Here is an 11,901-nt window from a genome sequence, read left to right as displayed (position 1 = left end):
AGTATTCCAGGCCATCATAACGAGGTGTAAAAGGAGGGGTCATATAGTTTTGAACTAGAAATAAAATTTACTGTAACAAGATGCCATGTTTCTCAGATTCCTTAATTTACTTTATACAGGGGTTTCCATTGTTGTGACTACTAGATCAAGGGCCAAATTTAAAAAGGTCTTTAAATCACTAAAAATGCTTGTAGGTTTCAAGTGAGATTTATAAACATTCCTAAGCAATTCATGTAGCCATTTTTGTAATTCTAAATAGGCACCAGTCTGCATGTTGGGGTATCTGAAGTACTTCTGTAAATGTTGGGTATTGAGTGTGTCTGTATGTATGTTCTTCACTATACCAGCAGTGGGCACTGCCCAAATTACATTACCTCATGTTACTTTTTACTTTTTTCTGTTCTGCTTTCCCCTTCTAGTATTAGAGAGTTTTAGTTGTAGCTAATAAAGGTGGTTTGCTTGTTTTTTCCTCGTGTAATTTATCTGAGACAAGAACCCCGCAGATGCATAAAAGTAAATCTGGCCCTAAATGCATTGCAACACCAAGGAGCTTGCCCTGGTTTCTTGCTCACAGAAGGTCAGGTCCTATTCAACCTCTAATGCACCATAACACCTGAGTCACTATGTGCCAAGTCCTCTCCACATAATTCATCTCCAATTTGATTTGAAAAGGTCCCTAGGTGCCTAGACTTGTACTATTGCATTTACTCTGAAGCAATCCAAACCAGTTACTCAATCTCTTCTATGCTCTGTGGCAATTTAAATAGTCCTTGGTCCCTTAAATTCAACCTAAATTCCCAATTTACCACATGCTGCCTAACAGAAAATGATGGAAAATGTAACTACTTTTTCCCCCAACAACATCAAAAAGCATTTACCCAAAAAGTGGAAGATAAAGACCCTTCTTCTGTTGATGGGTTTCTAATCTACAGCTGTCATATCTCAGGAGGGATCCTGAGCCTATACACTCAGGGCTAAGGTTGAAGATAGCAGCCCTTGTCTGCACCTCTTTTTGTTAAACTGGGCATCCAAGAATCTAGAATTACTGGAAGTAGGAGGGCAAGCAAGTAGGACTCTATGGATCAGTGAGGCAGTGGGGGCCACAGCAGAAGTGTTCACATCATGACCATTGCATTGCTCCAGCTGATATCAGAAGAGCAGTGGCTAGAAGGATAGAACCACTGAGAAAAACTGAAGATGTGACACACCTGCTGTACAACCATCCCACATCACCCATACATCTGAAGTCAAAGAGGAGCTTCCTCACCAGCATCCAACCTCTCAATGCCACACCCAAGAAGACAAAATTATTGATGTGGAATGAGAGGTTGATGAAAATACCTGACAGGAAAAAAAAAGGACATTCAAGCAGCTAAGTCCTTACCACCAGGGGCTGATCAACCATGACAAAGGTGGCAATGTCTCAACTGCCTACATACCAGACTTGGGTGCTCTAAAGAACTAATGAAGAAGTGGGGCTATACCATTAGTTCACTTGCCTGTGATTGCAACAGAACCTCAGACTATGCAACACCTGCTTCAGTGTCCTGCTGCTTGAAGGAACATGTACAATGAACAATGTCACAAAGTACAGTGAATGAGCACAAGCATGTATAACCAAATGGTCAAATGTTATGTAGACACATGAGAAGAAGAGTGAGGTAGATAATCCGTTGAAAGAGGGATTCTCTGTTTTCTCCTCTCAGAGTTATTTCTGTTTTTAGTCACTTATTCCTCAATATAAAAAGTATGACAAATATCCCAGGAGCAGGGACCAGGAGTCCTTTTAGGGAAATGCCTACCTCAACAGACCATAGAATCATGTTCCTTTATGCTTGATCTCTTGCTGGCTTAATGATCATGAACTCTTCACTCCTCTGTGGATCAGCCACAACAGAAAAGTTTGGGGGCAGCTGGTATCTAGGATCAGACCCAACCACGGCTATAGCCTGGTGGTTAGGATACCATCTTGGAAAGCTCAGCATGTGGGTTTCAGTTCCCTCAAGTTAAAGAAGACACCAAGTGAACATCTTTTATGTCCTGGATAAGTGCTTTTGCCACTCAGCTGTTGGACAAAAGGTGGGTATTACCACTATCAAAGAATGAATCTGTATTCCTCCAAGGACCTACTTTAAACAAAATTATGTGTGTACTCACTGTGCACGGGGAAGGTCTGCTGGGTGCTTGAAGCCTCTGTGCCTGAGGTGGATTGTCCTCCTACTCACCCTCCACAACTTGATGGTCTTAAGAAAAGAATGGGAGGTTCCTTTAGAGCTGGGCATCCTTTCAGCCTCAGGCTGGCTAGGTGTGATAATGAGTGGCTTGGGGCTCCACCCCCACTACACCGCAGAACTTGTTGAGGCCCTAGGCACCTTTTATTGACACCAGCAACAGCACATCCCCCTACCCACAGGGAGAGCATGCTTTTGAACATTGAGGAGATGCCACACACACCTCTGTTTCTCAAACCTGGGCTACTGCAAACACAGCCCGTCAGCCCATTCTGGGCTTTGGCTCCCCGTCAGTCAGGACTTGTCAGGGAGAAATCCTCCCTGCTCCCAGAACCCTGGGAGCCTCATTGTCCAGCACAGCAACACTCACAACAAACAAGAATGCAAATTTGTAAGTTAAGTGTTCATAAATGGCTACTTAATGTACATACATTGCCCCCTTTACCTTAACACCAAAGCACATTCTTCAACGTTTATTCAAAATGTTCCAAATTCTCTTCAAAACACCAATGTAAATTCAGGATATGAAATTTATTAGGATACAGGCAGACATTCTTTTTCAGCGCTCCAAATCCCACTCTAGTCTGAAGCACCTATCTATACAGATGCACGGACTTTTCTCACCAGAAATATTTCAAAATCAGTGATAAAAATTAGGAGATCATCTGGACAAATGATCCTTGCACATGCAGCTGCATGACAATAAAAGAAAAGTGATATATAATTCTATATCAACTGAGCTTCACCCCACTTAAACATATTTTTGATATGGGAACAGGAAAATGTTGAAGGGAGTTTGCTCATTTGAGAATATTCTACTATATATGAGGGGCATATGTCCTAGAATCAAATTGTTCTGGGAAACGGTTGGAGACAGTCAAGGAAATAGTAGGATGCCAGCTATTGGATAACACCTTAGGTCAAGTACAGGCATTATACTTTTACCAGCATAAGTGATCACAAACCAGTCCATACCCATAAAGGAACAAAAACTTGGCACACAAAACTGGTTTAAAAATGGTGGAATCTGGTCTAAGATTTGCATCCCTGCTCCAAAAGGCAAACATGTGTCCTTTTCACTACAGCTCTAAACTATGCTGCTTACAGAAAATTGCATAATTTAGATTGATTCCACTTTGGGCTTTTTTGTCTGTACTCTGCGATATATAACCCATAGGGAACTGATCACTAATCTTCTAGTGGCTGCAAAAATTACAATTACAAAGCCTGGAAGAAAAGTAACACTCTTAAAATCACTGACTGGTTTCAAGAAGTTTGGGAAGCTTTAGTAATGGAATCATTGGCCTATCAAGTCAGTGTCCTACTGGGGAGAAGGAAAAAGAAAGAGATGATTATTTAGAAATTTCATGGAAGTTGAAAAAGAATCTTCTCTTGCCTCCAAACCAGAAAGTTTGAGAAACTTTTTTCAATATTGAAAGAGAATGCAACTTGTATAAGAAGGAACTGTTATAGACTGAAAGGAAAAGAAGAAAAGAACACAAGAGTCTCCTCTGTGAATGCTGACTGAAGTAAGCACTGCTGATGGAAGAACAATCTCATTTACATATATTTTTATATTTCATGGGATTGGATGTAATTTTAATTTTGTTTTAATTTTTACTTAATAAGTTGGAACCACTCAAAGTTTTAAAAAATACCCCCCAATTCATGTTCAGAGCTCTGAAGCTGTGGGGCTAGAGAGCAGAGATTCCAGCATGCATTTGAGGCCTAAGTCTATGAAGGCTCCTGAGGACTGCTGAGTGGAGAGAAGACATTAACTGCTTGTACTCCCTAGCTTCAGAACGGTGCTTGTTGTAGTCTCTGGTCAAGAAGTGGAAGTGTCACCCTTCCAGTCTGTGTGAGGCAGAGTCATAGCCTATCCAGGCAAGCTTTGTATCCTCTTCCAACTCATTTGCTGGCTGACAGGCAACAGAATGGCAGCACAGAACACTATAACTGAAGCCTAAAAACAATAAAACTTCATTGTTCCATCTTGCAGTATAACTGATTATAATGATCAAGAGGAGATATGTTAATCTGGTGATAGCCTCCCCAAGAAAGGTGCCATGTGGGGTAGGTACTAAGAACCCTCCTCACTGAACAGTCCTTCTGTTCCTCCCTGTCAGAGCATTCAGTTGTTAGGGGCCTCAGTGGTGACTTTAGAGCTAGTAGCAAAGGGGACTTTGTCACTGGCCAGAATCCACAACAGCTACTTGCAATTGGTACAAGTCACTCTTGAGCTGCTCAAGGCCAAGTTAACATCACAAGCCTTCTTTTATACCATGCCTCCAGTACTTTGGCCTTGGTGCTAATCATAAGTGGGCCCCCAACTAGCCATTCTGGAGATGAAAATTTCGTAAATGGCCTAGCTACAGAGGTTTGTCCTAAGTGAGCCTTGTGTATTGCCCCAGATGGGTTGAAGGCCTATTACTTCTGCCCACTCCACCGAGCTGACAGCCTTGAAGATACAATGGAAGACAGTGCCACTGACACTGTGTGCAGGATGCTGCATAACATACTCCAAAGTGTCAGTTATACAATCATAGAAAATTAGGGTTGGAAGGGACTCCAGGAGATCATGTAGGTCAACTGCCTGCTCAAAGCAGGACCATCCCCAGCTAGACCATCCCAGCAAAGGCTTTGTGTAGCTGGGTCTTAAAAACCTCCAAGGATGAAGCCTTCACAACCTCCCTGGGAAACCTCTTCCAGTGATTTACTACCCACCTTTTGATAAAGTTTTTCCTAATATCTAATCTAAAACTTCATTTGCTGCAACTTGAAACTTGCTTGACCTGGTCCTGGCCAAAGGATCTGGTGAGTGATGAGGATCGAGGGGAAGCTTGGTGACAGCAACCACAAATTGGTCACCTTCTTAGTTCACTGAAGGAAAGGCTAACCCCTCAGTAAAACAGAAATCCTTCACTTTGGGAAGGCTGATTTTTGCGAACTCAGAGATGTGGTCAGTCAGGCAATTAGAAGCCATACCTACCTTGAAAAGAGAATATGTGATGAATGGTCATCAAGGATAGCAAAAAGCCCTTCTTCAGATATGTGGGAAGTTGAAAAAAGAACAAAGATAGCATTGGGCCCCTGTGAGATCTAACAGGGCAAGTGGCATCCAATGCCCAAGAAGGGGTCAATCTCCTAAATTACTTTGTTGCATGGGTTTTTCACCCTCCCAAGGGGATCACAGTGTCTGAAAGGAGACAAGCCATCCTGGGAGCAGGTGATGGGCCCCAAATTGATGTGGATCAGGTGAGGAACACCTTGAGAAACTGGACATTCACAAGTCTGCAGGCCCTGACAAAATACACCCAAGAATCTTGAAGGAGATGGCATCCCCCTTGGCAGACATATTTGAAAAAACTCGTGGCACTTGGGTGAGGTCCCAGAAGACTGGAAAAGAGCCAACATGGTCCCTATCTTCAAGATGGCCCTGGGAATTATAGACCAATCAGTCTGACATCTGTCCCTGGAAAAATCCTTGAGAAATTGTCAAGGGATCCATCAATACCAGACTAATGGAAGGCAAGCATCTGAATGCCAGCCAACATGGCTTTGTGACTGGCAGGTCTTGCCTAACCAACCTCATCTCCTTCTATGACCAGGTAACATGTGCTCTGGACAAGGAAGATGATGTGGATGTCATATATCTGGATTTCAAAAAAGCCTTTGACCTAGTTCCCCTTGATGTCCTCAAGGTTAAATTGGGGAACTGTGGTCTTGATCATTTTACAGTCCAATGGCTAGGTAACTGGCTACGGGGTCGAAGTAGCCCCTGAGTGGGGTAGGAGAGGCTGGAGCCAGCACTGTGCTGGTCCCAGCAGCCTTACCTGGCATCCTGGGGCTGCAGAAGCAGCAATCCTGTCACTTGGAGCCTGGCTGGTAGCTGGAGTGTGTTTTTGGCTGGCCAGGCTTTGGTTCTGAGCAGTGTGTGCTGCCCCCGTGTGCACCACTCCACTTTTCTTTGCACAAGTGTTTTTCACCCCTGGATATCCAGGGCTTAAAAAACAAAACAAAACCCACAAACAAACCACTGCTCCCTTGCAGCACAGAGAACAGCTGAATGTGGTGCCACAGATGGTTGCATGGCTGTGCTCACCTGGATGCAGCCCATGAGTCCTTGACATGCTCTGCTACCAGAAAATTTGAGTCTTCAGGGTGGGAGTCCTGCACCCAGGGAGTAGCATGCCTTCACTCATGGTTCCACATGGGTGAGGTCACTTGCCAGCCAGGCATTGTGATTCCAAAACAATGGAGTTTAGTAAAAATCAGAGGATGCCAGAGGACTGACAAACACCCTATTGCACTCTGCTGGAGGGTACAAACTTAGCATGAAGTGTGGAACAGTAACATGCCTTAAAGTCATTGCCCTATTTTCTAGGACCATTTCTGAAGCAAACTGGCCCAATTTGAAGTTCTTCTTCAGCTGCATACATCTGTACTCTGTACCCTTTATGAGGTGCTTTAAAGGCACTTGGAGCACTTCAAACATTATGCTTGTCCATACCCTTAGAGACAAAGAACTGAAGCACAGAGAAGATCAATTATTTACCCAAGGTCATACAAAAGATCTGAGGTGGATCAAGGACTTGAACTTATCTTGCAAAAAATATACCACCTTAAGCATCAGTCTTTCCATGGATGTGGGTCCATTCTTTGTTCTGCCTTAACTGCAGTATTTTTCTATATGCCATTACATGCTATTCCTATGCTATTGTCAAAAATGTACAGAAAACTTAGGCATGCAGCTCAGCTCCTAACATCATTTTTCATTAAGTGGAGAATTCTCCGTCTGAGTTATAATAATGCCAACACCACCAAGATGAAGTTGTGATGTGAGGAATAAGAGCTCTCTCTCCCAACATCCAATAACTCACCTCTGAATTTTTTCAAAGATCTGAAAAGATGTTTTTTCTTTCCTTCAGACAGATTATCCCAAGATTGGCTGGCACATTAATAAACCTTCCTTTAACCTTGTAGTTAAGCTGAAGCATGTCACTTTTTATGCATTTACCATTCCTTTTATTTCTGCATTTTGCATGTAAATTCTCATCCTGAAATTCTCATGGCAGCTTGCCTCATATTTGCATAACTTGATAGCAAGAGTTTCTACTATCTTTATAGTGGCATCCTTGTGCAGTCGTTACTTCCATTATGGAAATAAACAGTTCTAAATTTAAATACAAAAAATGGTTATACATCTTCACCAATCTGAACCTACCATTCAAAATAAGCAAATAAAATATTCCACTGTTTTATGCAGCAATTTATATGCAAACTTTTTCAATGCCTGGCATAGAAGAGTGGAAGTGATGTTGCTGACATAGGAACAAAATTATATGTGAAGTATATCCACTGCCATAATATTACTGTGACATGTGCAGACCACATTGGATAGTTATAACTTTGTTCAAACTTCTAATTCCTCTTAATCTCAAGGTTTTACTCATCTGAATCCATAGCACCCAGAAATCTGAGGATTCAAACCTACTTCCTAACAGTTCTACAGTTTCCTAGTTTGAAACCCAGTGAAATCCTTAATATGAATTCTGCCTTCCACAGAATCATTTTGCAGCATAGACCTTTGAAGTTTAAGGAAAAAGCCAAATATTGCCCTGGAGGAGAAATCCTTTTCCTACAAAATAAGTGACAGATCTCCTATTGACCACAGTGGGTTCAGGATCTCAAACTTTATGTAATAATTTTCCCTTACACTGATGCAACACCCTCCCTTTCATCCAGTATGTCTGTTAAAACCATTCCACAAACTGGTTTACTGTTTTGCACAAAATAAAATTTTGGTTAATGCAATATTGTTATTTTTTTAAAACACACATACATGTCTACCTCTTCCAAATTGATCTAAATCAGGAATTTTGGATGAGGATTTTGTAACAAAAAAGGGGTATTGAGAATTTTGTGGGTTTATAACTGCTCTAGGTACCTATTTTAGGTTATATAATAAATTATTTTGGATGTGAACTTTATCTTGAGCTCGCCAGAACAGTTTCTAACTCACAAGAAGTTTAAAACTATCTATATTGTCCCAAGCCCCAACATTTCTTACAGAACTTGAGGTGAAAATAATGTTAGTCCAATCAAAACATTTCACTTGTGAGAAATTCAAAGTTATCTTGAATTTAACCTATTGTGAATTTTTTCATGTTGATTTTTAAACTTAATTTTAAGATGTATAAAAATGAAAAAAAAATCCCCAAAAGTCGAAACAGGACATTTTCAAAATAGGCGTTCACAGTATATCTTAAGCAAAATTTCATCAAAATAGTTTTTAAAATGTTTCAGTTAAACACAATTGTTTGATTAAATCTTTCAGGCCAATTCTAATCATATCTTTCATGTCTTTATACAGTGCCTAGTACAATAGCATCCCAACCATGCCTGTAGCTTCTGTATACTACTAGAAGACAGATAAATATATGTATGATCATTTATTAAAAACACCTAAGAAGCACAGAAGCCTAATTCCCATGAAAGACAACAGAGATTAAGCTTTAAATCACTGTCATAGGAACATTATACAATTTTTTGTGTGAGAAATTTTACTTTCTATAGTTTTATTTCATTGTTTATAATGATAAAGAGTTACCACATTTTCAAAGGCATAAAACCAAGAAGGGGTGAGATTGAGCTAACTTTGTAGTGCCCAACCACTAAGTGTGTGATTGTTGAACCTTAAACCTGTATTAATTCTTGGTGCATATATAAATTATACACTTTGGAAAAGCACCTTGTGATGAAATATATTATGTAAATATTGTGAGTGCATTTTGATGATCCCTTTAGCTAAGAACCATCCCTTAATTATGATGATCAAATACCTCTTCAACTTCTCACAGTGCAATAATGAAATGACAAATGTTGCTTTAATGATAAAATTTACTTTCAGTTGATTGAACAATTAGAAGGCATATGTGCAAATATAGATTACAGTTTTGTTAGTTTTTATGACACTCTGAAGCCTTAGAAAAAAGTCATTAAAAACTATTCCTTCTTGATCTTCAATAGACTGTTTTCTAACTATGTTATTTTGGACAAAAGCGTAGTTCTCAAATATTTTAATAGTGTTTCAATGGAAAGTTTTTTACGTATTTATTCTGCTCCTTTTTTCTTAAAGCTTTGTTTTTTCTGGACTTACTATTTTTAATATTAATCGTTTTTCAATTCGTAAACAATTTTTAAAAATAGATTGTAATTCCAAATCCCAGTTCATTACTTAACAAAAAAATTAAATTGCTAAACTAGAAAAAATGAATCTATTTTACTCACATACTCCATTGAAGATGACTTCCTTTATGATATCTTTAATTATCTAATCAAACATTATTTTGCCACTGAGCCACAGTTCCTGTTTCTTGCATCTGTCTCCTTCAATATTTTTGAACTTAGGCAAAGTTCACCTTGGTGGCAAAGGGACTTCTTCAGGAATATTTGATTTTGGCTGCAATTTGAATCAAGGCAAAAGGTGGAGTGTAGATTCAGGTTTTAATATTTTAAGTTTAACTGGTTAAAATATATACCAGGGAGCTTAAGGAAGAAAATAAATTATACCATATTACAGGAGTATCATTAAACAATGAAATCTGCACAAGGGATATCCCTCTGTCATTAACCTTCTAATTATTTCTAAAACAAGCTAATACAATTCACCATTATTAGTAAACTGTTTTGTATTACTGAGTTGTTAGTACTTATTGTATTACAAAGTTTATTAGTAAAAAAAACCTCTCCAAAACTGCCCATAAAACAGTTTTAAAATTCTTGTACATTAAACTGAAATGAATAAATAATAAGCAGTAATTAACTACCAAACATGTTTTCATCTTTTTTATGATGCAGTACAAATAAATTAAAACACAAAGCAGCTGTTATATTTTGTATCTCAATAAATTTTAGCACTCTATAATGGAATTATTTTTCCCATAATTCCAATTACACTAAAAGCTTCTGTTCCAATATAAAATGTTAAAACAGTTAACTTATACAGCGAGCTATGATGTACATCCAACATATTTCCTCATTTATAATTGTACTTTCACATATATCCTCAGTTTTGCTAACATCAACCTAAATTTAGAAGAAACGTTCCCTGTATATCGGAGCGGTCTTCCTAGAAAACACAGGAGCTGTTATGATCAGTTCATTCAAATAATTTCATCAACATTTTTCACACTATGAAGTTTTAAATTTTGTTACACCATATCTTAAGGATAGTTACATTGGTTTGTTTTATTTGCATGAGTGACATGATACAGCACAAGTAGCTTTTGTATCATGAAAAATATTAAAGAAAGAAAAAACAATCAAGTTTGTTTAATTTTGGTTATGAATAATATTTGACCTTCATCTATATTTATCTAATCCCTAGAGCTTATTTTGGAGTTCTTTGTTTTCCTTCCAGTTGACATACTGAAACATATTGATATAATAATGTCTAAAGACAATTTTTCATCCTTGAAGTATGTGTGTATTCATAAGAGTTCTGTGCAATAATTACTATTTCAGTGTCTACATTTAAATATAAAAGAGACTAAAGTCTCAGGGGAACACTGTCACATTAAAACAGTTTGTTTCATATTATTTGAATAAACTTATGGCAATTCAAAGCAACTTTAAAAGGGATCTTTTTTCTTTCCTATGAGAAAGGCATTGCTGATCATTTTGCACATAGAGATAGGATGCTCCTTAAATAATTCAATTTGTTCCACTTTAAAGTATTCCTGGGCAGAGACTACAGTGTATAGTACATGCAACAAGAGATACATACAGACATTACAGGGTGAGGTCAGTATAAATGCTTAAACATACTTGCATAGAGAGGGCTTAAATCACCCCCAAAATGATGCATCTGATCCAGGTTAGTTCACCTGAGTACATGCATTAATTTAGATACAGATCAAAGAAAGGGTTAACCTGATTTCACAAGTGCTTAGACATGTTCACAATGCAGACCCAGCACTGGGAAGACCCAGCTGCTCACCTCAGCCCCACACTATTCCCTGCACCTCCCCCCCCCCAACAACAACAATCCCTGAAGCCCTGACTGAAGTATTTTTAATGCCCCCACCTCCACTCCCTTACAGATCCACCAACCCCTTCCCAGGAACCAAGCCCCACCCCTCCATACACCTCCCCAAACCCGCCTGCCCCAAATTACTTACATTGGTTTGCCTGTGCTGTTCCTGGGAGTGGTGAATTGCTATACATGCTGCTCCCAGTCTACACTCATGCAGCCTACAATAAGCCACATAAACATAGATCACAAGCAGTAAACAGCTGTATGCATCCAAGGTGTCATCATGATGGCACCAAAAGGTACCAGCACTGTACAGCCTGCCACTTCAGCAACAAATAACAGGCCTAGTTCTCCTAGAACAGTGGTTGTCAACCTTTTTAGACTCAAGGCACCCCTGGATAGACTTGAGGAACTCCTGGATAAATGAGGTATCCTTCAAGACGCTCTTAGTTTTCACTTTTTATTTTTGAACTACAGAAAAATAACAGAATGATTTTTCTGTTACAAAGACCTCAAAAGGACAACTATGGGTTTTTGATTTGGTGCCAATCTTCAAGAAAAGGAGGAGAGTGGATCCGGCTAACTACAGGCCCATTAGCCTGACTTCTATCCTGGGGAAGATCTTAGAAAAGT

This window comes from Crocodylus porosus, unplaced genomic scaffold (assembly GCF_001723895.1).
Source record: "Crocodylus porosus isolate Cpor-Errol unplaced genomic scaffold, CroPor_comp1, whole genome shotgun sequence".
NCBI lineage: Eukaryota > Metazoa > Chordata > Crocodylia > Crocodylidae > Crocodylus > Crocodylus porosus.
This window is presented reverse-complemented; position numbering follows the sequence as displayed.